The sequence below is a fragment of the Hypanus sabinus genome, chromosome 11 (genome assembly GCF_030144855.1).
Source record: "Hypanus sabinus isolate sHypSab1 chromosome 11, sHypSab1.hap1, whole genome shotgun sequence".
Taxonomy (NCBI): Eukaryota; Metazoa; Chordata; class Chondrichthyes; order Myliobatiformes; family Dasyatidae; genus Hypanus; species Hypanus sabinus.
This window is the reverse complement of record NC_082716.1, coordinates 55668457-55695874: the sequence shown is the minus strand read 5'-3', so window position 1 is coordinate 55695874 and position 27418 is coordinate 55668457. Positions and strand designations below refer to the sequence as shown.

The following is a 27418-nucleotide window of genomic DNA, read 5'->3' as shown; positions in this document are numbered from 1 at the left end:
CCCACTTGCTTCAAAAAGGCAACAATTATACCAGTGCATAAGAAGAATAATGTAAGTTGTCTTAATATCTATTGCCTGGTAGCACTCACATCGACAGCGATGAAATACTTTGACGGGTTGGTCATGATGACTGAACTCCTGCCTCAGCAAGGATTTGGACCCATTGCAATTTGCCTATCGCCACAATAGTTCAACGGCAGACACAATCTCAATGGCTCTCCACACGGCTTTAGACCACCTGGACAACATAGATACCTACGCCAGGATACTGTTCGTTGACTACAGTTTAGCATTTAATACCATCATTCCCACAATCCTGACTGAGAAGTTGAAGAACTTGGGCCTCTGTACCTTCCTCTGCAATTGGATTCTCGAATTCCTAACCAGAAAACCACAGTCTGTGCGGATTGGTGATAACATGTCCTCCTCGCTGACGATCAACACTGGTGCACCTCAGGGGTGTGTGCTTAGCCTACTGCTCTACTCTCTATACACACGACTGTGTGGCTAGGAATAGTTCAGAAAGCATCTATAAATTTGCTGACGATACAACCATTGTTGGTATATCTCAGGTGGTGATGAGAGGGCATACAGGAGTGAGATATGCCAACTAGTGGAATGGTGCCACAGCAACAATCTGGCACTCAACATCAGTAAGACTGAAGAGCTGATTGTGAACTTGAGGAAGGGCAAGATGAAGGAGCACATACCAATCTTGATAGAGGGATCAAAAGTGGAGAGAGTGAGCAGCTTCAAGTTTCTGGGTGTCAAGATTTCTGAAGATCTAACCTGGTCCCAACATATCAATGTAGTTATAAAGAAGGCAAGACAGCGGCTATACTTCATTAGGAGTTTGAAGAGATTTGGCATGTCAACAAATACACTCAAAAACTTCTATAGATGCACCATGGAGAGCACTCTGATTGTCTACATCACTGTCTGGTATGGACGGGCTACTGCCCAGGGCTGAAAGAAGCTGCAGAAGATTGTAAATCTAGTCAGCTCCATCTTGGGCACTAGCCTACAAAGTAACCAGGACATCTTTAGGGAGCAATGTCTCAGAAAGGCAGTGTCCATTATTAAGGACCTCCAGCACCCAGGGCTTGCCCTTTTCTCACTGTTACCATCAGGTAGGAGGTACAGAAGCCTGAAGGCACACACTCAGTGATTCAGGAACAACTTCTTCCCCTCTGCCATCCAATTCCTAAATGGACGTTGAATCTTTAGACTCTACCTCACTTTTTTAATAAACAGTATTTCTGTTTTTGCACTTTTTAAAAATCTATTCAATATACGTAATTGATTTACTTGTTTATTATTGTTTTTATTTTATTTATTATTTTTTCTCTCTCTGCTAGACTATGTATTGCATTGAACTGCTGCTGCTAAGTTAACAACTTTCACATCACATGCCTGTGATAATAAACCTGATTCTGGCCATCCATTTTAATTCTACTTCGTTTTCCCATTCCAACTTGTTGGTCCATGGCCTCTACTACTGTCGCAATGAGGATAGTCTCAGGTCGGAGGAGCATACCTCATATTCCTCTGGGCAGCCTCCAACCTGATGGCATGAACATCAATTTCTCTACCTCCCCTTCTCTTTTTTTAAAAACTCTGGCTCCACCCCCATCCGTTCTCTTCTCCTTAATTGTCCATCATCTCACCCAGGTGCCTCCCCTTTTTCCCTTTCTCCCAAGATCCACTCTTCTCTCCTAATTTCATTATTCCTCCCACACTTTCTTATTCTGGCTTCTTTCCCCTTCCCTTCCCTGATGAAAGGTTTCAACTATATTCTTCTCCACAGATGGTCCCTAACCTGCTGAGTTTCTCCAGCATTGCGTGTTACTTTAAATAACAGTTTTCTTGTCTTAGCCCTATTTCACATAATTCTATTGATATCCAAAGATCTATTGATCTGTTGTGACAGCAATTAATGGTTGAGCCTCCATAGCTCTCCAAGGGAAAATTGCTTAAAAGATTTCTCATCCTCTGAAGATGCTTTTCGGTTCATTCCTAAGTGGCCTTACCCTCATTTTCAGAATCTTACCTCTTGTTGTAGACTTAAGGGAAAATATCATCTTCTCATCGGCTCTACTGAATTCTCATTTGTCTGTGGTTGTCAGGGCCTCTACTATCTATGGAAATAGCACCTATGGCAATCATTGAAATTGCGCTCCTGTCCAAACATCTGAAACCCATCTTTTAGATAACTTTACCATAATATAAGCTCAAAAATACAAGTCAAGCTTGTTAATCTTTTAATTAACAAATTATGACACTACATGAAAATTATATCTGTACCTTCCTTGCTTTCACTGATGGAAATTGGTCTATGATGTGATCAAAGTCAGTTTTTTCAGTTTCTTCTCTCTCTACACTCAGCAGAGCAAGATCACAGAGTCTGCCTTGACCCATGAAGGCTCTCAAATACGAAAGTATTAGTTTAAACTTGCTGAATAATCTCTCATAGCTGCCAGTAGAAACTGCGACGGTTAGCATTATCTGAATAGCAATGTGAAGATTGGGGAAGATGCTCTCATCTCCATACTGAACAATAAATTCAAGAAGCTCTTCAGGTCTTGATATTTTCATGTTGACCTGCCTTGATAGCACCATTCTGCAATGCAAAATTTCTTCATATAGCTGCAGTCCATCAACATCAGAGCTGTACAATTCGCCCAAATTTTCGCACTTCTTCTTTAGGTCGTTACTGTTGGTGCCGTAACACAGTCCCTCAGCATAGAGACGGAACCCAAGCTTGGCGCCAGTGTCGTGCAAATGAGCGAATCTTTCGTCCATTTTTCTGTGAAGATGGTTGAGTGTTTGCTTCATGACTCTTTCCATTTCCTGCTTAGCTGTTAACCCAGTGTTTCTCAAGTTCTCATCAGCCATTTGTTTCTTTTGTCTCTGACGTCTTTTAACTTCAATATTCCATTCTTGACAGAGACTGACTCCTTCTTCGAGTGACTCACTGACCAACACTTCTCTTTCATCACAAAAATGATCTTGGAGGGCTTTCAAATCCAGGGCAGCATTGTGGAAATTCATGCTAGGATCCTGCAGCCTCTTTTGAATACAGTCAATGCGAATGAGTACTTCGTTCCAAAATCCTAGCAAAATTAGAAAATCCTAATTCAACATGCAGTTGTACAGCTGCTTTGCGTCACTTGTTTCACTGGTCTCGTTTTCATTGCTTATCATGTCCTGGAGAACTTGAAGTATCTCCTCAAGGTACTTGTTGATGGGCTTCACTGCTTCTGTCCTTACACTCCACCTGGTTTTGGACTCCGACTTAATAACCACAGGCACAGCGTTTTTGAGTTTTTCCCCAGCGCTGTGTTGAACGAGAGAAAAACATGTAGAGAGCTTTGATGGTTCCAAAAAAGTGACTGCTTGTATCTTGCTTGGCTGCATGTACACCCACCAAGTTGAGTGAATGATTGTCGCAATTCATAAACACTGCCAGATTGTTTTTCTTACTTATTCTTTGATGAACACCAGTTCTGTGTCCAGCCATCACAGCAGTGTAGCCATCATAGCACTGTGACTGACAATCTTGTAGCTCTATTTTGTCCTTCTCTAGCTGTTTCAAGATGTCTTCAATTAAGCTCTCAGCTTCTGGCTTATCTGGATAAAACCAAGGAAGGACTCTCTAACATGGACTGTTTTCCTCTCAAAATCAACTTCCACATACCTCACTACTTCTGACATCTGCTCACGGTCTGTCTGCCTGATCAGGAGTCGAGTCGAACATGAGACCATAGTTCTTGGCTTTACGAATGCTTCTCAGTAAACTCTGGCCATCATGTGGATGAATTCATTCTGGACACCCGGTGAAAGATAAGACATGGATCCAGGATGACTTTCCAAATGAGTGAGATGTTCTTTTATGACAGGGTCAAAGATGGCCAGTAGTTTCAGTAAGCCAAGGAAATTTCCCACATTGGAGTCATCGTCTAGCTGAAATGACTCCATGTCCTTGCAAAGCCAGGTTCTGAGTTGCAAGGAACTTTATGCAGTGAAGGATTCTCATCAAGATATTAAGCCACTTCTGCCTTTCCTTCTCAGTTTGTGACTCAAACTCCTGTTTCCAGCTAAATTTCTTTCCATTTCTTTCCACTGTGTGAAGCATTCCCAATGATTCTTGGCATTTTCATGAACCTAATCCTTTCAGGTGCTTTCCACTGGTTAAATCCACTTTCCTGCTCCAATAAGGATTGATGGTCTGACTGGGAATAGAGGAGACAACAGATACAAAATGCAGACTTTTTAGAAGGGGAATAGACCAGCCATGAGCGAGTCACTTCCTCACCATGACCATTTCCCAATTTCCTCTTGAACCAAGTTTTGTTCATTGAGCGGTTATTTGTTGGTAGGAAAGGCCCCTCACTGTTCTGGTAATACTTTGAACCCAGCTTTATTATTTCTGTTCTCAATCCGTCAGGCAGAATTGCTTTTCTAGAATCCTTGTTGAACTTCAGATGTCCAATGTCATGCTGTTCAATAACTTCTGGTATGACAGTTTGAGGCTCTTTGACACCATCCAGTTTACTGGGTTCAGTGTCGTCAGGTTCAATCTCGTCAGCTAAAATCTCATCAATAAACTCAACATCACCACCGCTACCACCACCATAGTCTTCCCCTCCTGTCATGTCCACGCTCTCTGTGGCAGCCTCACTCTTAATCTCATCATACTCGGATTTATCTGACTTGCCTTCCTCCTCGGCTTGTGACGCATTTGTTCTTGATCCACCTTCAGATTCTAACAAACTTGAAGCAGGTGCAGGTGACTACATGGAACGTGTCAAACTACTTGTTCTGGGCTTTTCAAATAAGGCATGAAGAACTTGCTCGACTTTTTGGCTCCCTCCACCTCCAACTTTCGTCTCTTCCATCCTTCAGCTCCACTTTCCTCCTTCTTAGTGAAGAAATGTTTCATGGTCTTCTTACACAATGCTCTGAAATAAGACCATCCTAGTGCTTCTCACCCATGATAATCAAAGACAGATCATACATCTGAAGGAAATTCTTTTTTCACTATCCAAGTTTGGCTTGTCTAACTAATAGAAACTGCTCAGTGGCGTCCCCCCCCCCCCCCCTTCAAGTGGTGCCCAGGGCACGTACCATACCTGCCATACTTTAGATACACACTGATGGCTATGAAACAAAGTTTATGTGTTTGGGTATCATCGGGCCAGATTATTTTCTACCTATCAAAGGCCGCAGAATTTCCAGATGAAGCTCAGAAACAGCATTTTAAAGGAGCCCTAACTTTTAAGCATGCCAGCCAATGTAAATTATATTGGAAAAAATTGAAAATGTTAGCTTTCAAACTGAAAAGTGCAGAAAATAGAAGAACACAAGATAGTAATGGAAACAGTATAGAAAAAACAGACCTAATGCCAAAGTAGAGATAAAAATATACAAGAATCAAAAACTAAGCTTTTATGTTTGTAGTTCAGTAACAGTGAAAAATTTGTTACCTTCACAGTCAGCCAAGGAGTAAAGCATTTTTTACTGGCTTGGAATCCTACACTATTATAATAAACCCAAGGCTTTTCTTCCTTCTCTTGTTAAAATAGTTATCTACACACATATTGCACGAAGTTAAAGACTTTAATTTATTTTCTAAACACATTCCACAACCCCCACTCAACCCGAATTGAAAAGGACTTCTAAGAAGAATGCTAGTACTGTATGAAAATTATGCCAGTGCTCTGGCATTTTTCCAAGTATGAAGTTAGTAATTCATAATATGATTGGAATCTCAGCATGGGGAGAAAAAGGCACAAAGGCATGGAGGTTTGTAAATGACTGAAATTGCCCACGGAAAAACTGCTGGTAATGCACCAATGCTGTAAAACAGATAAGAGAATTTAAAGTTTGATGTCTGGCACATAAAGCAGGTTTTGCATATACACAGTTCTCAGCACTTCCAAAATCAATTACTGGAAGTGTTAAAATCCTTGACACGTGAAAAAATAAATTACAGTTGAATTGTACATATTTTCAACAAATTATCCACAACATATAATTCAATCATTAAGAGAACATGCTGGCAACAACTTAATACCAGTGTGCAATCAAACTGCACTGATGTGATTCCTTCCTCTCCAGCCTTTTACTTTTCCAATCCACCTGACTTCATCTATTACCCTCTAGCTTTCCTCATTCCCCACATTTTTATTCTGGTGTCTTCCCCTTTCCAATCCTGAAGGGGGTTGGGGGGGGGGGGTGTTCTCAGCTCGAAAAGTCAACTGTTCGTTCGTTTCCATGGATGCTGCCTGACCTGCTGAGTTCCCCCAGCATTTTGTTTGTGTTGCTTGGGATCTACAGCATCTACAGAATTTTTTGTGTTAATGATCAAGCTTGTTTTTGCAATCACACTGTTTATACTGTACCTATTAATGCTGCTGTGGACCACTGGCTAAGTCCAGCACTTCCAAATAGCCAGTCAACCCACACCATAGAAATATTTTATACAGCAATTGAAATAATGTGTTTAAGATTCAAAACAAATTTCTTTGCTATTCTGAATTACTATATTTTTTCCAATAAAAGAGAAGAATGAAAATCTGTCTGACAAAAGAAAAGTTATCAAAAATATTGAACAATTAAAGTTTTTCTTTTGGCAAGTATAATTTACAATATTTGCTTTAAGAAAAAATTATTTCATTATAGCAGAAGGCCAATACTTGGGATTCAATAAAACGTTCCAAAGTTTAACACTGACTTAATTGCATCTTAATTCTGCAAATAGAAAATAATTCAATTTTGCCTTTTCCATTTGTTTCCTATTTCACAAGAAATAACCCATTGTATGAAACTAGTAAACAATAACAATTACCAACGTACCAGTGGTGATTGTTAAGTTAGTGGCCTAAGGTAGAAGGAGATGAGTTATACAGCTCTTGTTACATATACATGCAAGTCAACTCTGAGTGGTTATGCAGAAAGCTTGAAGTTAATAACTCATCTCCTTCTACCTTAGGCCACGAACTTATCAATCACCCCGGATGAGTTATTAACTTCAAACTTTCTGCATAATCACTCAAGGAGTTGAACAGCATGTGCATGTAACGAGAGCTGTATACCTCACCTCCTTCTACCTTAAGCCATGAACTTATCAATCACCCCTGCTGTGGACACTTTCTGCGGGTTCAAGATCCATATGCTCCACGACCGCTGGACTAAGTGTGTAAATGTAGAAGGGGCCTATGTTGAAAAATAAATGTGCTAGGTTTTCTAAAATTGACTCCTTCTACCTTAGGCCACGAACTTAACACCCCTCGTATAAATTGGGTTATGGGATACAGGTGGGAAGGCATTGTAACTGTGCCACCAGATCAGTCTGGCAGGAAGTTAAGTCAAGGTCAATATTTGAAGGAAATTCTAAAGTTTCTCAAACTTCATGTTGAAGTCAGAATAAGGTGCCATCCACATCACCAAATTAAAGATTATTAATAATTTCTTTCATTTCCTCCTTCCCCTTAAATTATAATCTTGCTTGCATACAATTGAAATGGAAAGACACACATTCCAGATTTACAATCTGACTGGGGGTATAATTACTAAAGAGTAAAGTACAAGTTTTATTTTACCTCGTTTCCAAAAGCTTAGTATTACTTTGTTGAAACAAAGTTAGCCACTTAAAGAATTCAATGCAATCAAGTTTGGCATTTTCCCGCTTTGGCACATGTTTCCTAACTGGAAAATGAAGGGACTGAGCTTACTGAAAGTTTAAGAGTAATAGTAGTCCACAGAAAATGGAGTTTGCACAAAGCTGGGAAATTATTGAAGGTTTGTTGTGCTGGCTTTGGATAGAGAAAGACTTGGAATAATCTGAACAAAGAGGGAGATGATGTAATAGTGGATGATGCAACACAACTGAATGAGATTGAAATAATAGATGAACAGCTCTTACACATTAGTGTAAAGACGTTTGATAAGATCAATTTCACAGCAGTTGGGAATTTGGGAGGCAAATCAGCAAGTTGCAAAAAAAATAGACAAGTATTTGAACAATATGAAGACTAATATGAAGGTATATTAAAAGCCCAATACTACCTTGGAGGCAATCTTTGTGAAGCTCAGCATGTATGATTAAATATCCAATCATTGTGAACAGAGTGGTTTCATGTGGCCAGAAAGAGAGTGTGCCCCAGAAACAAGTAATAAATGGCACTGGTTTACCCAGTATTTAATTGAGGGAGATTTCAACTATCACAGAACAGAAATCAAATATTTGTGCACATGACAATAAACTTGACTTCGACTTTGAATATTGAGCAAACAATCTGACAATGGGGGGGGGGGGGAGAAATGAATACACACCACATGCCGTTTCAGAGGGCACAACCTTTCTTTTCTTAGAAAGCAAGGATTAATATGTTTGTATGCTTGGAGTAGATTACCACTGTTAATGGTTTAGTTGAACAGTTATAAAGGAATTTAAAGTGTTATGAATACACAAAATGCAGCAGCTTTGAAAAATTTGGGTGAACTGATCATAAAGATACCAGATCACTAATTCATTACAGCATAAAGTTATAAAGCAGTAGAAACAGCCTTTAATATTCCATGAACCTCTTCAAACTTCATTATCAATATTTTAATAGAGCCATTGAAATGGAATATTTATTCTGAGATTGGAAGTCTGTTAAACTTTCTTTTAAGCTTCAATGACATTATTAAAATAATATTGCATTCTTCTGAACACTTTCTTTAGATTGCCTCTATCTACCATTCACACACATGCAATCTTTTTCATTTAAAATGTACTTCACCTGAAGTATTTATGAACTTCAAGCTTTAAAAGGAAGCATCACTTGTGGAAGAAATTACCATGCTCAAAAAATATCATGCAATAATTCCTGAAAGCATTTACAAATACAAATGAACCAAATCATACAAGTACAAGTTTAGCAGATATCTGAGAAATGTTCAACGTAAAACTTTATATAGAACAAACATATTTGAGGGTTAAAACCCAAGCTAATTAGCTAATGGCTCAAAACAACACTGCGTAGGAACTCAAGAAGGTCCAATAGCATCTGTGGAGGGAAAGAGTAAGTCGTCATTTTGGCATGTGACACTGCATCAGGATCCTACTAGAGGCTCTTTACCAATTTACAAAAAAAAATTACATGTTCAAAAAGAATATGGTAGATTCTGGCTAATTGCTGCAGCTGCTTATTTGGAATGACTCTTAAGAATAAAAAAACAATCAAGAAAATTGCTGGGATTGTCTTTGTTTATTTGGGATACTATGCTGCTTAACTGGGGCAGAAGACTGCTGCTGAACAGGTTGCAACTAACGTCAGTTGCACTCACTTGTATGGCTGTTAGACGCTGCTCTGTACTTGCAGCTAAGTTTTAAAATATGTCATTTGCGTGTGTTTGTACAGCTGTCCCCCACTTTACGCCACTTTGCTTTTACAAAAGACCTACATCAGTAACCTTTACAAGAGAATTTTCGCTTTTACGAATATTTTTCCCATTTAAATTAATGGTTCTTCGCTTAACGCCATTTTGGCTTAAAAAAGGTTTTATTGGAACGCTCTACCTTTGTAAAAGGGGGGGGGGGGGCACCTGCATTCAAAAAGCAATGATTTTTGTCATTAATAGTTGGTGAGAAGTTAGTAGCAAGACAATTCAGAACTGTTCTGCTCACTGCAGTTCAAGCAGTCTTGGGAGATACCAGAAATGGCCAAAAGTGAAAATTAACCTGTTGGCCAGAAAGAACTACAGTCTGCAAATCAGTGAATTTGAAGGAATCAGTGACAGAGGAAGCAAATGGACTAATTATCTTTGTTCTTGTCAGAAGGTAGGAGATGGAGGCTGCCATTTTATGAAGAGATTGTGTTCTCCATTTTGCAAGTCTGTCATTTGGCTTGATCAGTGTTTTAAAGTAGACACAATGATGCCTCAGGTATTCTGCTGAACAAGGGATCACTTCCAAATATGACAACTCTGCCAGGGTTTGCAAGACATTACTTCCTACAAAGCGAAACCCAACAGCATGAATGACAGCGATGCTTCACTACCAGATTAATTCAACAACTTCTACGCCAGCTTTGAAAGGGAGAATATAACTGCATTTGTGAAAATCCCTGCTGCACCTGATAACCCTGTGATTTCTGCTTCAGAGGCCGATGTTAGATCGTCCTTATAGAGAGTGAACCCTCGCAAGGTGGAAGGTCCTGATGGAGTACCTGGTAAGGCTCTGAAAACTTGTGCCAACTAACTGGCGGGAGTATTCAAGGCCATTTTCAACCTCTGACTGCTACAGGGAGAAGTTCCCATTTGTTTAAAAAAAAAGCAACAATTATACCAGTGCCAAAGAAGAATAATGTGGGCTGCCTTAATGACAATTAATGATGAAATTACTTGAGTTTGGTCATGACTAGGCTGAACTCCAGCCTTTGCAAGGACCTGGATCTATTGCAATTTGCCTATCACCACAACAGCTCAAGGGCAGACGCAACCTCAATGGCTTTAGACCACATGGACAACACAAATACCTATGTCAGGATACTGTTCAACTATAGCACAGCATAATACCATCATTCCCACAATCCTAACTGAGAAGTTGCAGAACACAGGCCCCTGTATCTCCCTCTGCAAATGGATCCTTGAATTCCTAACCAGAAGATCACAATCTGTGGGGATCGAAGGTAACATCTCTTCCTCACTGCCCATCAACAGTGGAGCACCTCAGGGGTGTGTGCTTAGCCCACTGCTCTACTCTCTATATACCAATGATTGTATGGCTAGGCATAGCTCAAATACTATCTATAAAATTGCTGATGATACAATTGTTGGTAGAATCTCAGGTGGTAAAAAGTGGGCATATAAGAGTGAGATATGCCAACTAGTGGAGTGGTGTCACAGCAACAACCTGGCAAACATTGTCAATAAGATGAAAAATTGATTGTGGACGTCAGGAAGGGCAAGACGAAGGAATACATACCAATCCTCTGGGGGATCAGAAGTAGAGAGAGTGAGCAGCTTTAAGTTCCTGGATGTCAAGATCTCTGAGGATCTAACCTGGTCTCAACATATTGATACAGAAGGCAAGACTTCATTAGTAGTTTGAAAAGATTTGGTATGTCAATAAATACACTTAAAACCTTCTATAGATGTACTGTGGAGAGCATTCTGAAAGGCTGCATCCCAGTCTAGTATGGGGGTGGGGGGCTACACAGGACCAAAAGAAGCTGCAGAGGGTTGTAAATTTAGTTGGCTCCATCTTGGGTAACACCCTACAAAGTACCCAGGGCATCTTCAAGGAGCAGTGTCTCAGAAAGACAGTGTCCATTATTAAGGACCTCCAGCACCCAGGGCATGCCCTTTTCTCATTGCTACCGTCAGTGAGAGGTACAGAAGCCTGAAAGCACACACTCAGCAGTTCAGGAACAGCTTCTTCCCTTCTGCCATCCAATTCCTAAATGGAGATTGAACCCTTGAACACGCCTCACTTTTTAAATATATATTATTTCTGGGGGGTTTTTGCATGATTTTTAATCTATTCAATAAATATACTGTAATTAATTTACTTATTTATTATCATTTTTTCTTCTATATTATGCTTTGCATTGAACTGCTGCTGCTGCTAAGTTAACAAATTTCACAACACATGCCGGTGATAACAAACCTGATTCTGATAAGAAGGTATTTGTGAGATGTTCGGTTGCTTATAACATGCAGGTTTCTGACTGTTGGAGTCAATATCTGTTCTGTATGAATCAAGCTGGTAGTTGCTTGAGAACAAAGAGGCACATGTTACTGATTGTCATTTGCAAGGAAGAGGGCAATAAATGAATGCTAGCCTGGAGCAGCACTAATAAAAAGGTGTTAAAGGTCAAAAATACGACATACAGCCAATGACACTGGAATGCGATATTTGAATTGGTAAGAAATGAATATAAGAGCAGAGTGCTGGTGGCAGTAACTAGAACAACCATCTTGGATGTGAGGTGCCCCACAGATACGTGGAGATTTGAAACAGAACTACGAGGAACGAGTCTAGCAGCAGAAACTCCTTTTAACTTGCAATATCTTTTCAGTTCTGTGACTGCTCATGAAAGGTCAGGAACCTTAATTGGTGTGCACACATGTATTGACTGTGTAAGTTCACGTGTTCTTCTGTTGAGGCAATAAAGGTACTTGTCAGTAAATACAGATCTGTCTGTGCCTCTGATCATTATTATAAGTGGTGATTCTTGTACCAAAATGATTTCACTACTTCAACAAGTTAGGAACCAAGAAGATTTTGAAGGTATCAACAATCATCTTGCACTTTATAATGAAAATTTGGAGGATGCAATTATCAACAGCATTGTATAAAGCCAGTCCGTTATATGCACTAGGTGTCTGCACTGATTTCACTGCATACACTGGATGAATTCCTCCATCGATAACTATTAGGAACTAATACAGTTTTATAGTACCATAATACTATTGGTAGTGTTCTGATTACTTCTGTATTTCATTTAAATACGTAAAGTTACTGATCTGTTAAATACTTTTTTTTAATATTACCATATAACTTTGGCAAACTGGGCCAGCCACTTAATTGGGCCATAATGTACTGATCCCATTGTGCCCCAATTAACCTGTATTTCTTTCTTGAATGTATATTTGTCTTAGCAATGAACATTCCCTACACTTAGCAAACTTGCACAGCCTTTCCCAACTATGAAATCACTAAACACACCCCTTCATCTGTTCAAAATTATAGCAGGAAGTATATATGACATCATAGTTAATGATTTAACAGAATAGGACCTTCAGTTATTGCTGGCATTAATGACAATAAAGGAAATACATTTAAAACTGCTTCTTTTATGTTTTGTGCTTCCTTACTATTATGGTTATGTTAGTAGATTCTAATTTTTTTCACAATAAGATAAAATTGAAAGATCCTTAGAACTACAAGTTAGAAGTGGCCAAAAACAGATGCAGGTAAATTTCATCTCCTTTAGGAATGGGCAGAGGGCTTGAAATTAATGTTTACAATAGTGGTGAAGTAAGAAGGACTGTTTCCAGTGGCAGAGGCAAAACTTGATTAAAAAAAAGCTTTGTTTGTTTAAATAAACACGTGACATCGAAGCAGAGCGAAATGAGTTGCCTGTAGCAACAGTCTAAGAATTATACCGGGGACAACTCATAAGTATCACCAAAAGTTTGATGCCCACAACTTACTAACCTTAACCATATCTCTTTGAAACGTGGGAGGAAACCACAGCACCTAGAGGAAATCCATGAGGTCATGGGAGCAACTTACAAAATCCTTACAGACAGCAATGGGAATTGAACCCCCATCAACGATCAATGGCGCTGTAAAATACTGCGCCAATCACTATGCTACCATGTTGGGTTTTCTTTAAGATACCCTTTTTTTTAAAAAAAAGAAGTTTTAATAGTTATTTTCCCTTTCAAGGCTCCGATAGATGGTTTATTATTCTTGCTATAAACTACATCAGCAGAACCACATGTTGATAGCACCACCTAGAGGTATAACATTTTCTGATAACTGTGATAGAAAGCTTCTTTAATAGAAGTAAATACCATGGATATGATCATAATCTGGTTCATTTCCATTTTTATTATTGTAAGTTTGCATGGAAAATAAAGCATGAAAGCAAGTTACTGATAAGTATCCAGACAGGGGCTTTCTGCTACTTTCTGGTTCCAAACACTACCTACTGTAATCACTATAGGAAGTAAATTTCAAGACATCTGAATTTTGTCAGGATAACAGAAATATACACTCAATAGCCACTTCATTAGGTATCTCATCTACCTAATAAAGCGGCCAGTGAGTGTATTTCTGCTGCTGCAGCCCATTCACTTCAAGGTTTGATGTGTTGTGAATTCAGAGATGTGTTTCTGCACACCACCGTTGCAACACTTCCTTGAGTTACTGTTAGCTTCCAGTCAGCTTGAACCAGTTTCGCTATTCTCTTTTGACCTGCCTCATTAACGAGGCATTTTCGACCACTGAATTGCCCCTCACTGGATGATTTTTGCACCATCCTCTGTAAACTCTAGAGATTGGTGTGCATGAAAATCCCAGGAGACCAGCAGTTTCTGAGACACTCAACAATCATTCCACAGTCAAAGTTACTTAAAATCACATTTCTTCTCCGTTTTGATGTCTGATCTAAACAACTAACCTCTTGACCATTTCTGCATGTCCTTATGCACTGGGATGCTGTCACATAGTTGGCAGATTAAAAATTCGCATTAACAAGCTGGCGTACAAGTGCACCTAATAAATTGGCCACAGAGTGTAGATTCCCTGCCAATAATAAAGGATTTTAGGCATGCAAAGACATTTATCTTCTAGAAAAAGCTGCATGCTAAATATCTATGCATTTGTTCATTAGGAATATACATTAGTAGGGGAAATCGGATAGATTAAAGTTACTGTATTGAGAGAGTGGCTTTATTTTAAGTGATACTACAACAATTTTCTAGTGGACTGCAGTGGTCTTGTTAATACAAAATAAACTCCAAGATGCTAGTGATTTAAGAATGCTAAAAGAATCTTAACAAGACCAATGAATGAATTTCATACCATTTCACTTCACTTTATGAATGTTTGATAGAGCAATGCAATAATCTGTAATGCAGTTTATTCCCTTCTTGTCAAAAGATCCTACACAATAAGCTGAATTAAGGGAATTCTCTTTTATCTGATTTTTAGGAAAATGATAAATAGAGGAATGACCTAAAATGCTGGAACAATTCATCGCGTTAGGCATAATGTGGCAAGGGAAATACAGCATTAACATTTACAGTGCTACACTATCAGTAGCAAGATGCCTGAAAAATAGTAACCATCTTGCAGAGCACCTTCCTTCAGTTCACAGGGCTCTCTGAACTTCTATTTTCACATCCACTCTAATCCATCTGTTGACGACTTCCAGGACTGTTTATATCCCTTACTTGTTCAGCAGTTTTCAGGACTTCACAACAAATTCAGTAATAAATATTTTGCTTTATTTGTCAGAACTGCAGCTAAAGATTATCTGCAATATTAAATCTTCTTCCTCCTCCACAGACATTGCTCAATGTTCAGGACATTTTATGCTTTCCCATTTTGATCAGGACATGAACCTGCATTTTATAGATTAAACCAGCACCTCGTTTTCATTCTGTTACTGCTTTCTTTACCTTGGCAACACTGCATTATCTACCCTAACAGAGATATTCCTTTTGTTCCAGACAAAACTCCCCCATTCTCTTTGAAACTTTAAAGTAACTTGTTTATTCACTTTCCCAGTTCAAACAAGTGGTCTGCCACCCAAAACATTAATTGTTTCTCTTTCCACAAACGTTGCTTGACTTGCTGAGAGCTCCTAACATTTTCTGTAATTTTCTATAATTCAGATTACCAGTGCCTGGAATTCCCAACAGTATTAGCCTGAAACTTTAACAGCACTTTGCTTCTTATATTATCACCATGCATTATGTTCTCGGCAATCAGAAGAATATTGAACAGAATATAACAGAACACTTCTTTCTCCAGATAGAGGTTTGCAGGTAAACAACTTAAAATGTCAAAGATGCAGTGTATGCAGGCTTTGATATGAATAGGAATCTATGACAATTAAACTGCATGGACCAAGATCTACAGCTTAACAAAGTCATCTCCAAAATCGTGAATGTTAATCACTTTAGCTTCCAACAATGGACATATGCAACACAAACATTTTGTTATCTTTAGTAACTTCTACTGATGAGCAAAGTTCAGCTACATCCCTGAAGTCCACAAGGATGAGAGAACAATGCAATTTTCTGAAGTTCTAAGAAATTAGTTTTATTAACATACTATAATACAGTATTCAGCCTGCATACAACAGTCCAAGTCTAAATATGCATTTCAACATTCACTTCCCAGATAACCATCATAACCTTTGTTTTGAGATAGTTGGCTAACCCTCCAAAATTTGATAAATGAAAGTTTTAGGATGGTCCAATGGTTAGGATAATCAAGTATGTACTCTGTAGTAATAACTATAAAACATCCTTAAACTATTCCTAGCAAGAGGTATGCATGTGGGTAACGAGATTTGGCATCCAAAGTAATCAGCAAAAAAATGTGTGATGCAGTACTTCAGGTGCCTGAACAGGTTTGGCAAAGTCACAGTACATATTCTGGTTAGAGTTTCAAAAACTATCACATGCTCTATCTGCACAAACTTAACTTACAAAAGCAGAATCACCAAGATGTCCAGTAGAGAACGGTTTGTATCAAAAAGGTCACAGAGACTGAAGTGTCAGTACTTCTCAGTTGAACCAGCATAAGACTGAACACCAGAATATTCCTGGGGTTTGGTATCTTGAGGCTTGAGATAATGCAAGAAAAGCAAAGAGTTTCTGTGCTGATATTCATACACACTTCAATTTTATTCAAAATAATATTCTGATCTAACAACGAACGAGTCTGCATTTTCCTGCCACTATTTTCATCTGTCCAATTATAACCGTCTTCTCTTACACCAAAAATTTACCTTTACCTATCTTTGGTCTTCTCTTTGCAATCTGCATGGTAACTCCTAGTAACATTGCCAAAATAGTGTCAATTTTTACGGATTCTTTGATTAACAAAGAAGATGTCCCTGAAAAACTATTAAGCAAAAATGCAAAGGTATTTCCCAGTAGCTTATATGTAAAAATGTTGGTTGCTTTCCAGAGATCAAAAGTCTTGGTTTAAGACACCTTAACATTAAAAATAAATCGTAAATATTCAAAATAATAAAAATGATTAAAATAATTTTTAATAAGGCATAACAGACATTATTATTGCACCCTTTCACAATGCTCAAAATTATACTTACAAAATCTTGAGGGGGCACAAAGGGTGGAGTCATTCTATTGTGGAGAAAACTAGAACAAGAGATCACTGGCTCAAGTCAAGGGTTTCCCCACATAAGACAGATGAAACAAAATTCTTTCTCTGCCAGTCATAGGTCTTCTGAACTCTCCCTCAAAGGGTGGACAGAAGCCCAATCTTCTTTAAAACAGATTCTAGCTAAAGAGGTAAAAGGCAAGTAATGAGAAACACAGAGATGAAGTAGCATTCGGATCAGCCATGATCTTACTAAACAAAGCAGACTTGAAAGATGGAGTGAATTAGTTCTGGTCATAATTTGTGGTGTCTGTACATGTAGAAGTGGAAAGAGCATGGAAACAAGAGGTAGGGTTGTCATTGGAGTTTGAATACATTTGAGTCATTGGAGTGGTACATTTAATTCTGAGCTTAATGGAGCTTGTACAATTAAAGGCAAGCTTCCTTCTGCGGCTGCCAGTTGGCTGATGAATGAAGCTTGGGAATGAGGCATTTGGACAACTCTGCTCTTACTGATCTGATAAAGCTCTTTGCAACAAAACACAGCATTTTACACCACACTGCTCTGCATTGGAGTTATCTTTGAAGGTGACCATTACTTTCTTAATATGGGGAGAAATGTGGGAAATTCAGTGAGTCACACCCACGAACTCAATTGCTCACTTAAGTGTTTTTCACTGAGTGACTTCAGTAATGTGTATGTCACCTGATCTCCTATTTCAAAGCCACTGTTATTTACCTACCAAGTTTTGAAGATTTGCTCAGGTTCATAAACATAGGATAGATGCAGCAAGGTTGCAAGGTAAATTGCAAGGTAGCAATGAAGCAGTTCAAAAAAGGAAGTTATCACTTACATCCTCTATACTTATTGGATGCCCAGGAGCACTACAAATGAAAACTCAAGGCTCTATTGTCCTAAATTGTCCCTCTTGCAATATTATTTAATGAGGAGAGAAAAAAGTCAGAATTTTGAAAGAAAAGCATTGCCATCCAGGCTCATCTGCTTGATCAGCAGAGCACTCGAAGATGTGATTTCAAATATCCCTTTAGCACCTTCCTTCCGTCATAATGCCAGAAGTGGTGGTGTTCACTGGCAATTTCAGTATTCAGTTACTTTCACAACTTGATAGCCAATGCCTGGATACTAAGGGGCTTAGACAACTGTCAGGCATAGTGCTAAATAACAATTGCATTACACCTGCCAGGCAATCACCATCTCCAATAAGAGTGCCCAAAGAATTACTCTTGATATTCAAGCAAATAAAAATTCATCAAAATTGATGAACAATATAAATAATGTGACTATGAGAACAGTTCAGAGGCTGGGTACCTAACAGCAACTTGCACATGTCTGACAGTCCAAGGCCTTTCCAGCATCTCATGCACAAATCATCAGCAAAGTGTATTCCACAATATCTTGTCTACTGTATACAAATGAATTCGCATGAGATTTTAAAGTTTATATTTAAAAGGAGGAGATTATATTTGGTTTAGTTTTGAATGCATACAATATTACGTTGCACTGCAGAGAGTAAAAGCTTAATTAATGATATCCCGATTAGTACTGCCTTTATAGCATTATTGAAGTACTCAGTAATAATGTGTGAAATGCAGTATTAAAAATATATTCCTTTAACTCCAAAATTACTCATACACATACCTTACACACGCATTTCATGAAAATAGCACAAAAATCAGATATTCACAAAAGTTACATCACTGTTACATTTTGGAATTTTTGCCATTTTGTCAAAGACTTAGGGGAATGTATACACAGTGGCCACTTTATTAAGTACAGGAGATAGGTACTCCTGTACTTAATAAAGTGGCCACTGACTGCATGTTCATAGTCTTCTACTGCTATAGCCCAACAAAACTAAGGTTCGACAGGTGCGTTCAGAGATAGTCTTCTTCATGTCACTGTTTTAACGCATATATACTGTCACCTTCTTGGCAGTTTGAACCAGTCTGGCCATTCTCTTCTGACCTCTCTTATTAAGAAGGCAATTTCACCCACAGAACATTCGCACCATTCTCTGTAAACTCTAGAGACTGTTGTGCATGAAAATTCCAAGAGATCAGCAGTTACTCAAACCACTGTCTGGTAGCAACAATCATTCCATGGTCAAAGTCACTTAGATCACATTTCTTCCCCATCCTGATGTTTCACCTAAACAAAACTTGACTATGACTATGCTTGCACGCCTTTATGCACTGAATTGCTGCCACATGATTGGCCAATTAAATATTTGCAATAACAAATATACATACAGGGGTACCTAATAAAGTGGCTACCGAGTGTAGATTGTCCAACTGAATGGACTTCTACTGGGGCAACCATGTTTGGGAGAACAGTATGGCAGACTGATTAAAATTCTCAGGATCTTTACTTGAATTCAAAATACCTCTGCTATACTGACAAACAAAACTAGTTACTCACAGATCCAATTTCAACTTTCTATAACTATATAGATTGCCCTACAGCTGAATTACAACAGGCTGTATTAGAATAAAGAGATACTAGCAGATCTTGAAAGAATGACATGACTTGATTCTGGGTGTTGCTATGAGGCATCTAAGGAATGTCAGAGAACTTAAACCTCATACTTCAAATACAGTGTGAAGAATACCTCATGGAGATGTTTTTAAACAGGAATTCCATTTTTTAAATTTAAAAAGAATCATACCAATCAATTTATGTTTAATTCATTGGCATTATGAAGATTGTGTGCTACGCTAGGCCTTAATGCCTACGCTTCATGATTACGTACAAAGAAAATCTTCACTGGACACAAACTCACAGTGCACATGTTTAGCAACTTCTAAATTAAAAATTACTGATCAATTAAGCAGTCTCATTCAAGTTTATTGATGTGAGATACGCTTTTATTTCCCTCTATGCTGCCATATCTTTAGGATACTTCAGGTTGCCATAGCTGGGCGAGGTAGTGGGGACAAGCTACCTATTAAATGCTCCCAATGGCCTGCATCCCAAACAGCCTCTGAAAACCAAGTCCAGCTCCTAGCCTCCTGAGCCCAGTAGAACAGTTTGTATTGACAGGAGAGGGGGTAAAGGCAGATTACTGGAACCTTAAAAGAGTCGCTTTGGGCAGATGGGACTTGTCAGCTCTGGTTGGCAGCTTATCTAGATGGAAAACTCTGATCCCAAACCTGTGGCTATACCCACTCATGAAGAAGGCCTTGGGAGTAAACCATGAAGAAAAATCTGGAGCTGGAGTCCCTAAGGCCGTCTTATGTACAGTTCAATGCTGACAAACAACTCCTGCGATGTCATTGGTACTAAAGTGTATCGGTCCTTGACTTTGTTAGATTCATCAGCCGCATGGAGAGGAGGAGCCTGCTACATAGGCAGCAGCTTACTCTTCACATCTTACTGCCCTGCCTTGTGGATCACGTAGGCACAATATTGACCCAGCCAATGGATGACCTCAGAATGGACATTTAAAAATAATCAACATTAGGAATGGTTAAATCAATGCCAGGGACCAGTAGATCTTTATAGATAATTTTCTTGATGATCAACAGGGAGGAAGCTATTAATTTGCTGCTGATCACAAAATCTAACCCAAAAGTAAAAGTTACTAAAAACACTAGTGGAAGCAGATTACAGGTCTTTAAAAAGTGACCCTGAATGAATAAGAACGAAGTAAGATGGAGAGAAACCTTCAAACAACTGGCACGAGGAACATGACAAAACACTTCCTTCTATGCCACAGGATTCCATTATTTCATAAATACCCAGTGTTAATCATTTTTATTACTCCTAAGCATGGTTAGAATCAGCTTAATATAACGCAGTCTTTCTGAGAAACAGCATCGGTCGAAATGTTACTAGCTAATGAAAATTAGAAACCTTACAGGTACTCCAGAAAAATGGGTTTTTTTAAACAAAATTTATAATCAATGTCATTTACCAGAGTTGAATCCAAGTTAGGATTGTCCACCTCTGCAAATTTGGGTTATTCTAGCTAACACATTCTAGACTGAAACTAAATGTTTTCGTTGTACACTGGAGGAATCAGTGAGTAGGAAACTGGATGGGAAAGTGGATGGGTGGGGAAAGTGTGCTAGGATCAAATGAGATGTTATTAAATGGTGGAGCATGCTCAAGGGACCACATGGCTCACACTAATTTCTATTTCTAATGTTCACATTCTGATATGCATCTTAAAAATGTTCACATTAAAAAGTTCCAAAGTAGTAATTCTCATGGGATGCAATGAGAAAGCTGAGGCGGCATAGAATGCAACCTAAATAACCAGCATTACAGTCATTCTATTTACACTAGCTGGTTGTAAAAGGGTAAGAAATAATTTATCACTGAGCAGTTCCAGGTAGAATTAAAGAACACTGCCAAAAGCTGCTTTCTGTTCTATAAGAACTCTTGACCAATATGAAAAAAATTATGTATTAAAAATTATGTAATGCTATTATGGTTGCTTTTAGAGCACCCACCAAAAAAGCTATTCAGTTGGTTCCAAAGCCATGCATGAGGTGCAGTATGAAATGACATTATTCAAAACAAAAGTGCCAATATAGGGCCAATTCAACTTTTAAGAAAATTTTAGTGCCCATTAATTTAGACATCATTGTTTTACAAATAAAATCTATGTGAAATAGAACATATATAATTGGTACAGAATTACACAATTTTTGAGACTGAACTGCAAATATAAACAAACACAAATCATTATGCAAAGATTTTTATTTTTTCCAGTGTGAAGATATCACTAGGAAGCTCAGCATTTATTGCATTGCCTTGCTGCAGTCCTTCAGAAGATATTTCCTCAATGCATTTGGAAAGAAAATATTAAGACATAAAATATAAAATTTTTTAAACATATAAAATAAGAAACTATGAAGAAATGGTAGTATGATGAATAAATGCTTCTTGGGCTTCCAGCCAGGTACCAGTATCAACTTTTTAACCGATGACAAACTCTGCCACCTTCATCAGGGTTGATGCCTAGTCATGTGCTCCAATGGTGTGTATGTATGTGTTAGTCCTCAGCCAATCAGGCAATCAGGAGGGACGGACGATGAGGATATATATATATAATACCGCCAGACTAGGGATGAAATTTTACTGTGATCATACTTTTACTAAGATTTCTTAACATACTTAGTCAAGTGCTAATATTCAGCTCAGGTTCATATTTAAAAGAAGCAACCCAAAGACATCCAAACTGCAACACACAAGATGCTGGAATAACTCATTTCAGGTACTTACAACTATGTAAAAAATTTGCCCTTCACAAAACTTTAAAACCTCTCTCCTATTTCCCTCCCCCAAACCTTAAAAGCATATCAACCCCATCTATACCTCTCATAATTTTAATCTCTATCAGGTTTCTCTTCAGCCTTTGACACTCTAGGTCAAACAACCCAAGTTTGTCCAACTTGCCCTAATAGCTCATACCAACTAATCCAGGTAGACTTCTTGTAAACCTCTTCTGCACTCTTTCTGTAGTCATCCTCCTAATGGGATAACCAGAACTACACACAATACCACAAAAATGCAGTTTGACTAAAGCTTTATAACTGCAGCATGACTTCCTTGTTCTTATACTCAATAGCCCTACCAAGGCTTGCCATATGGCTTCTTTACCACTTAATCCACTTTGTGAATGATAGAGCCCCAAGATCCCTCTGGACCTCAGTACTAATAAGGGGCCTACCATTAACTGTCTACTCTTTTTTTTCATTTAACCTTGCTAAGTGCAATGTGTTACACTGTCCAGATTAAGCTCCATCTGCCACATTTCTGCCCATATCTGTAACTGATCTATGCTCTATGAAGGACTATTATTTGATGGTCCTTTACACTGTCCACACTCCACCACCAGTCTTGGTGTCATCTGCAAACGTGCTATCCACCCATCTACACTTTCATCCAATCATTGATGAATATCACAGAGGTCCCAGCATCAATCAGTGCAGTACTGTGCTGTTCAAGGACCTCTAACAGTTTCCACCCATCTTCTATGAGCCAGTCAGTTCTGAATCTGAACTTACAATTTACCCTGAATCCCATAGATTTTTAGCTTCTGCATCAACCTACTATAAGGGACCTCATCAAAAACCTTACTACATTCTAGGTGTGACCAGTCCACTGAAATCTTGAAAGCCATGCGGATTGCCCATAAGCAAGCCATGCCTTTCCAAATGTGCACATTTCCTTTCCCCAACTATTCTTTCTAATATCCTTCCTATAACTTCAATGCATAGATAGCATCTAGACTACAGTCATCTATACCACCAAAATACTTGGTTAATGAATGCAGTGGGAATTCAGTTATCTTATCAAAAATGGTATAATATTTCTATTAAAAATGGGAGACTGAGAACACAAGCTTAACCTCAAATGAGTGAAAAACAAATTTCAAATAAAATTCAACAGTACTGTGTAAGTAAATAAGTTGCAAGTTACTTCTGAATATTTAAAATACTTTTATACAAGTGTCAAGAAGAACCAGCATAGAACAAAGGCACATAGAGCAAAATCTTTGTACCAATTTCAGAGACCACGATCTTTCTAGCAGGTCATTAAAATCAGATTATGAGTTTGGCTATTAAAACCACATGAATAGTTAACTAAAAGTCATAACTTCATACAGTAATTTAGATATTGATGCAGTATCCAAAAGAAAACTGGTAGTCTTTACTGGTTGGACTCGTAAGAAGCAAAGTTTTGAGGCATCCAAAATCAAGATGAGAAGACTTAGAGATAAATATAAATTAACTCGAGATCGTGAAATGAGAGGCTAGGAGTTAGGGATAGCTAACAGATCTGAGAACAGGATTAAGGCTGATGCCGAATTCTTGTTCTCTGATTATTCAGCCTGAGCTGAATCAAAAGACTGAGGATATCTTACTGTGACATTTGGTTTAGAGCTTAGAGGATTAAAAAAAAATCATTTCAAACATTGCTGCACAATGAAGCAACTTCACATTAAAGTTATATCACAAGTAGGGGCATCAGAATCTGGTTTAATATCACAGGCACATGTTGTGAAATTTGCTATTTTGTGGCAGCAATACATTGCAATACATAATAAAAAACTATAAATCACAACATATAGAATATATTAAAATTAAATTAGTGCAAAAAGAGAGAAAAAATGGTGAGGTAATGTTCATGGATTCATTGTCCATTCAAAAAACTGATAGTGGAGGGAAAGAAGCTGTTCCTGAGATGTTGAGTGTGTCTCTTCAGACTCCTGTACCACCTCCTTGATGGTAGCAATGAGAAGTGGGCATGTCCTGGGTGATGGTGTTCCTTAATAATGGATACCACCTTTTTGAAGGTGTCCTCGATGCTGGAGAGGCTAGTGCCCATGATGGAGCTGGACAAGTTTAAAACTTTGTGCAGGTTTTCCCGATCCTGAGCAGTGGTCCCTCCAAACTAGTTAGAATGCTCTCCATGGTACATCTATAAAAATACGCGAGTGTCTTTGGTGACATAACCTCTCTCTTCAAATTCTGAATAACATATAGTTGCTGTCATGTCTTGTTTGTAATTACATCAATATGTTGGGCCCAGGATAGACCTTCAGAGATGTTGACACCCAAGAACTTGAAACTGCTCACTTTTTCCACTGCTGATCCCTCGACTTCCCCTTCCTGAAGTCCATAATTCCTTGGTCTTACAGATGTTGAGTGCACAGCTGTTGTTGTGACAGCACTCAACCAGCTAATTTATCTCAATCCTGTATGCCTCTAGACACCATCTGAAATTCTGTCAACAATAGTTTTGTCGGCAAATTTATAGACAGCATTTAAGCTGTGCATAGCCACACTGTTGTGGGTATAGAGAGAGTAAAGCAGTTGGCTAGGCACACATCATTGAAGTATGACAGTGTTGACTGTCAATGAAGAGTTGTTCATTTCTGTCCACGTAGATTGTGGTCTCCTAGGGAGGAAGTCAAGGATCCAGCTGCTGAGAGAGGTACAGAGGCCCAAGTTTTGGAGCTTGCTGAAGTATGATTGTGCTGAACACTGAGCTGTAATCAATAAACAACAGCCTGGTGTAGGTAGTACTATTGTCCAAGGCTGACTGGAGAGCCAGTGAGACTATATCTGATATAGACCTAGCATGGCAATAGGAAAATTGTACAGGTCCAGGTCCTTGCTTAGGCAGGAGTTGATTCTAGCATGACCAATCTCTCAAAGCACTTCATCATAATGAGTGTGAGTACCACTGCGCAATAAGTTGTTGAGGCAGCTCATCCTGATCTTCTTGGTTACTGGTATGCTTGTCGACTGTCACCCTTTTGAAGCAGATGGGAATCTCAGTCTGCAGCTGTAAGAGACTGAAGATGTTCTTGGTCACTCCCGCCAATTGGTTGGCACAGATTTTCAGAGCCCTACCAGGTACACCATCAGGGCCCGATGCTTTGCGAGGGTCCACCCTCCTGAAAGATGCTCTGACGTCAGGCTGTGAAACAGAGGTCACAGGGTCACCAGATGCCACAGTGATTTGCACAAGTGTAGTTTTATTCTCCTTTTCAAAGAGTGCATAAAACGTGTTGAGCTCATCTGGGAGAGAAGCATCACAGCCATTCATGATATTAGGTTTCATTTTGTAGGAAGTAATGGCCTGTAGATCCCACCAGAGCTGACGTGCATCAATTCCGTTTCTAACCACAACTGGGATTTTTTTTTCACTCTTAAAATAGCCTTCCATAGGTTGTACCAGCACTTCTTGTATAATTCTATATCACTGGAGAGGAAAATCAATCCAGGCATCAAGTAATGAGAACAGATTAAAACATTATCTCACATTATTGATAACAATACTTAAGTCATTCTTAGAACTACAAAGTTGTGTTATTTTCAAGCTTTACGAGATGTTATTTTTGAACTCAATGAAAACAAGTTATCATTCCCTATAATTCTGAAGAATGATCTTGCATACAGAACACCTGGTAGTTTTCTGTTAGAAACAATGATTGCTATACTTGGTTGAGTAGATGCAAGACTCACGTAAGACTAAACATCAGAATATAATAATGATGAATTATTTGACAGGTCCATTAAAAAGAAAAATGGCACAGCAATAAAGGCATTATTAACAAAAGTATTTAATTTCAGCACAATGTACCACAAAGTTCCATAAAATTGCCATGAAAATATAGTGGTGAACTTGAGAGTATTTGATATAATCACCTCACATTTGCCCAGCAACTCACAAAAGGAAATACTACCAGAAAACCCCATTCATTAACAAATAACTAAATCCAAAGTATCAGTAGCTTTGCAATGGAATTGCATTAACTGCATGTCCTGATGAAGGGTCTCAGCCTGAAATGCCGATTGATTATTCACATCCACAGATGCTGCCTAATCTGCTGAGTTCCTTCAGCATTTTGCGTGTTGTTCTGGATTTTGAACATCTACAAAATCTCATGTTTAGCATTAACTGTTGGGGGTCTTGTGAACCTATGTTGACAGCATCACTTGTGACCAGGTGAAGTTCATTGTGTCAAACACAGAATTTTAAGTGCTAAGTCTAGTTTATCATCATATACACAAGAAAATGCAGGTGCAATGAAAAACTTACTTGCAGCAGCATCGCAGGCATATAGCATCATACAAAAAACATTCACAACAAAAATTAAATATTAGCAACAGACAATTTTTACAACAAAGACCACAATTAAAACAAACAAACAGTCTATAGACAACAGGACTCATGTATAATGCCTGCTATAGAGCAGCTTACACCTTAATAGATGGCAGGCCTATCCTGCACCTCGTTGGTGCTGGTTAACTGCACAGAGACATTGCCCTGACCAAAAACTGTTAGAAAGTTCACTCTTAAGGCTGATTTATACGTGTGTATGGGCTATGCCGTAGCCCTGATTTTCACTTCTGCATAGGCTCTACACCATAGCAAGCATGCTTTGGTGTGCACCAAAATGCTAGTTGGCAATGGGGTTTCTATGCCACTGTGTTGAGTCTTCGTGAGAGACATGGACGAGGAAATGCATTTCAAACATTTTCGCATGTCGGCAGGTAGATTTCATGATTTGGCTCATCTATTCCACATTGGTGTACAGACATGGCAGAGAAGAAGCAACTGGAAATGCAATGCTACCAAGTGGACCAATCACAGTTGTTGTGGTCTGTGTTGTCGCGACGTGCATTTTACTTTTTTGGGGAGGTGCACGTCACCCTATGGCTCAGGGTATACGGTACCTACAGCGCACATGTGATGCAGAAGTATAAATCAGCCTTTAGCATGGTTTGTTAAATCCATGCAGGAGAGGAATGAAGTCCATAACACTAGTTGATGCCAGTATTCCTTCTACAAGATGTACTTTAACATAACAATCTCAATTAGGTTGGGGATCATGGTGCAAGATAGAACCTAAGACAGTGGCCTAAAAAGCTTTCTGGATAAATATAGGCATGTAATATCTGAGTTGCTTGGTTGTTTCAATTACTTCCAAAAGGAATGAGGTGGCTCAGAACTCAGCTACAGAAGAAAAGTTGGCCTGAGAACTCCTGGAAAAACACGTCAAGAAAGCC

General features: G+C 38.7%; 1 protein-coding gene across 2 annotated transcripts in view; it reads right to left on the bottom strand.

The window, feature by feature from the left end:
• LOC132401976 (guanine nucleotide-binding protein G(I)/G(S)/G(O) subunit gamma-12-like) overlaps positions 1-27418 on the bottom strand; it is a 68157-nt gene that overhangs the window by 30543 nt on the left and 10196 nt on the right. Inside the window, exon 1 of one of the 2 annotated variants that reach the window (XM_059984366.1) lies at positions 5487-5556. The exons of the other annotated variant lie outside the window; for it this stretch is intronic. The gene's annotated coding sequence lies outside the window, so the exon portion shown is untranslated. Of the gene's footprint in view, positions 1-5486; positions 5557-27418 lie in introns of those variants that run through there. 2 annotated transcript variants of the gene reach the window in all.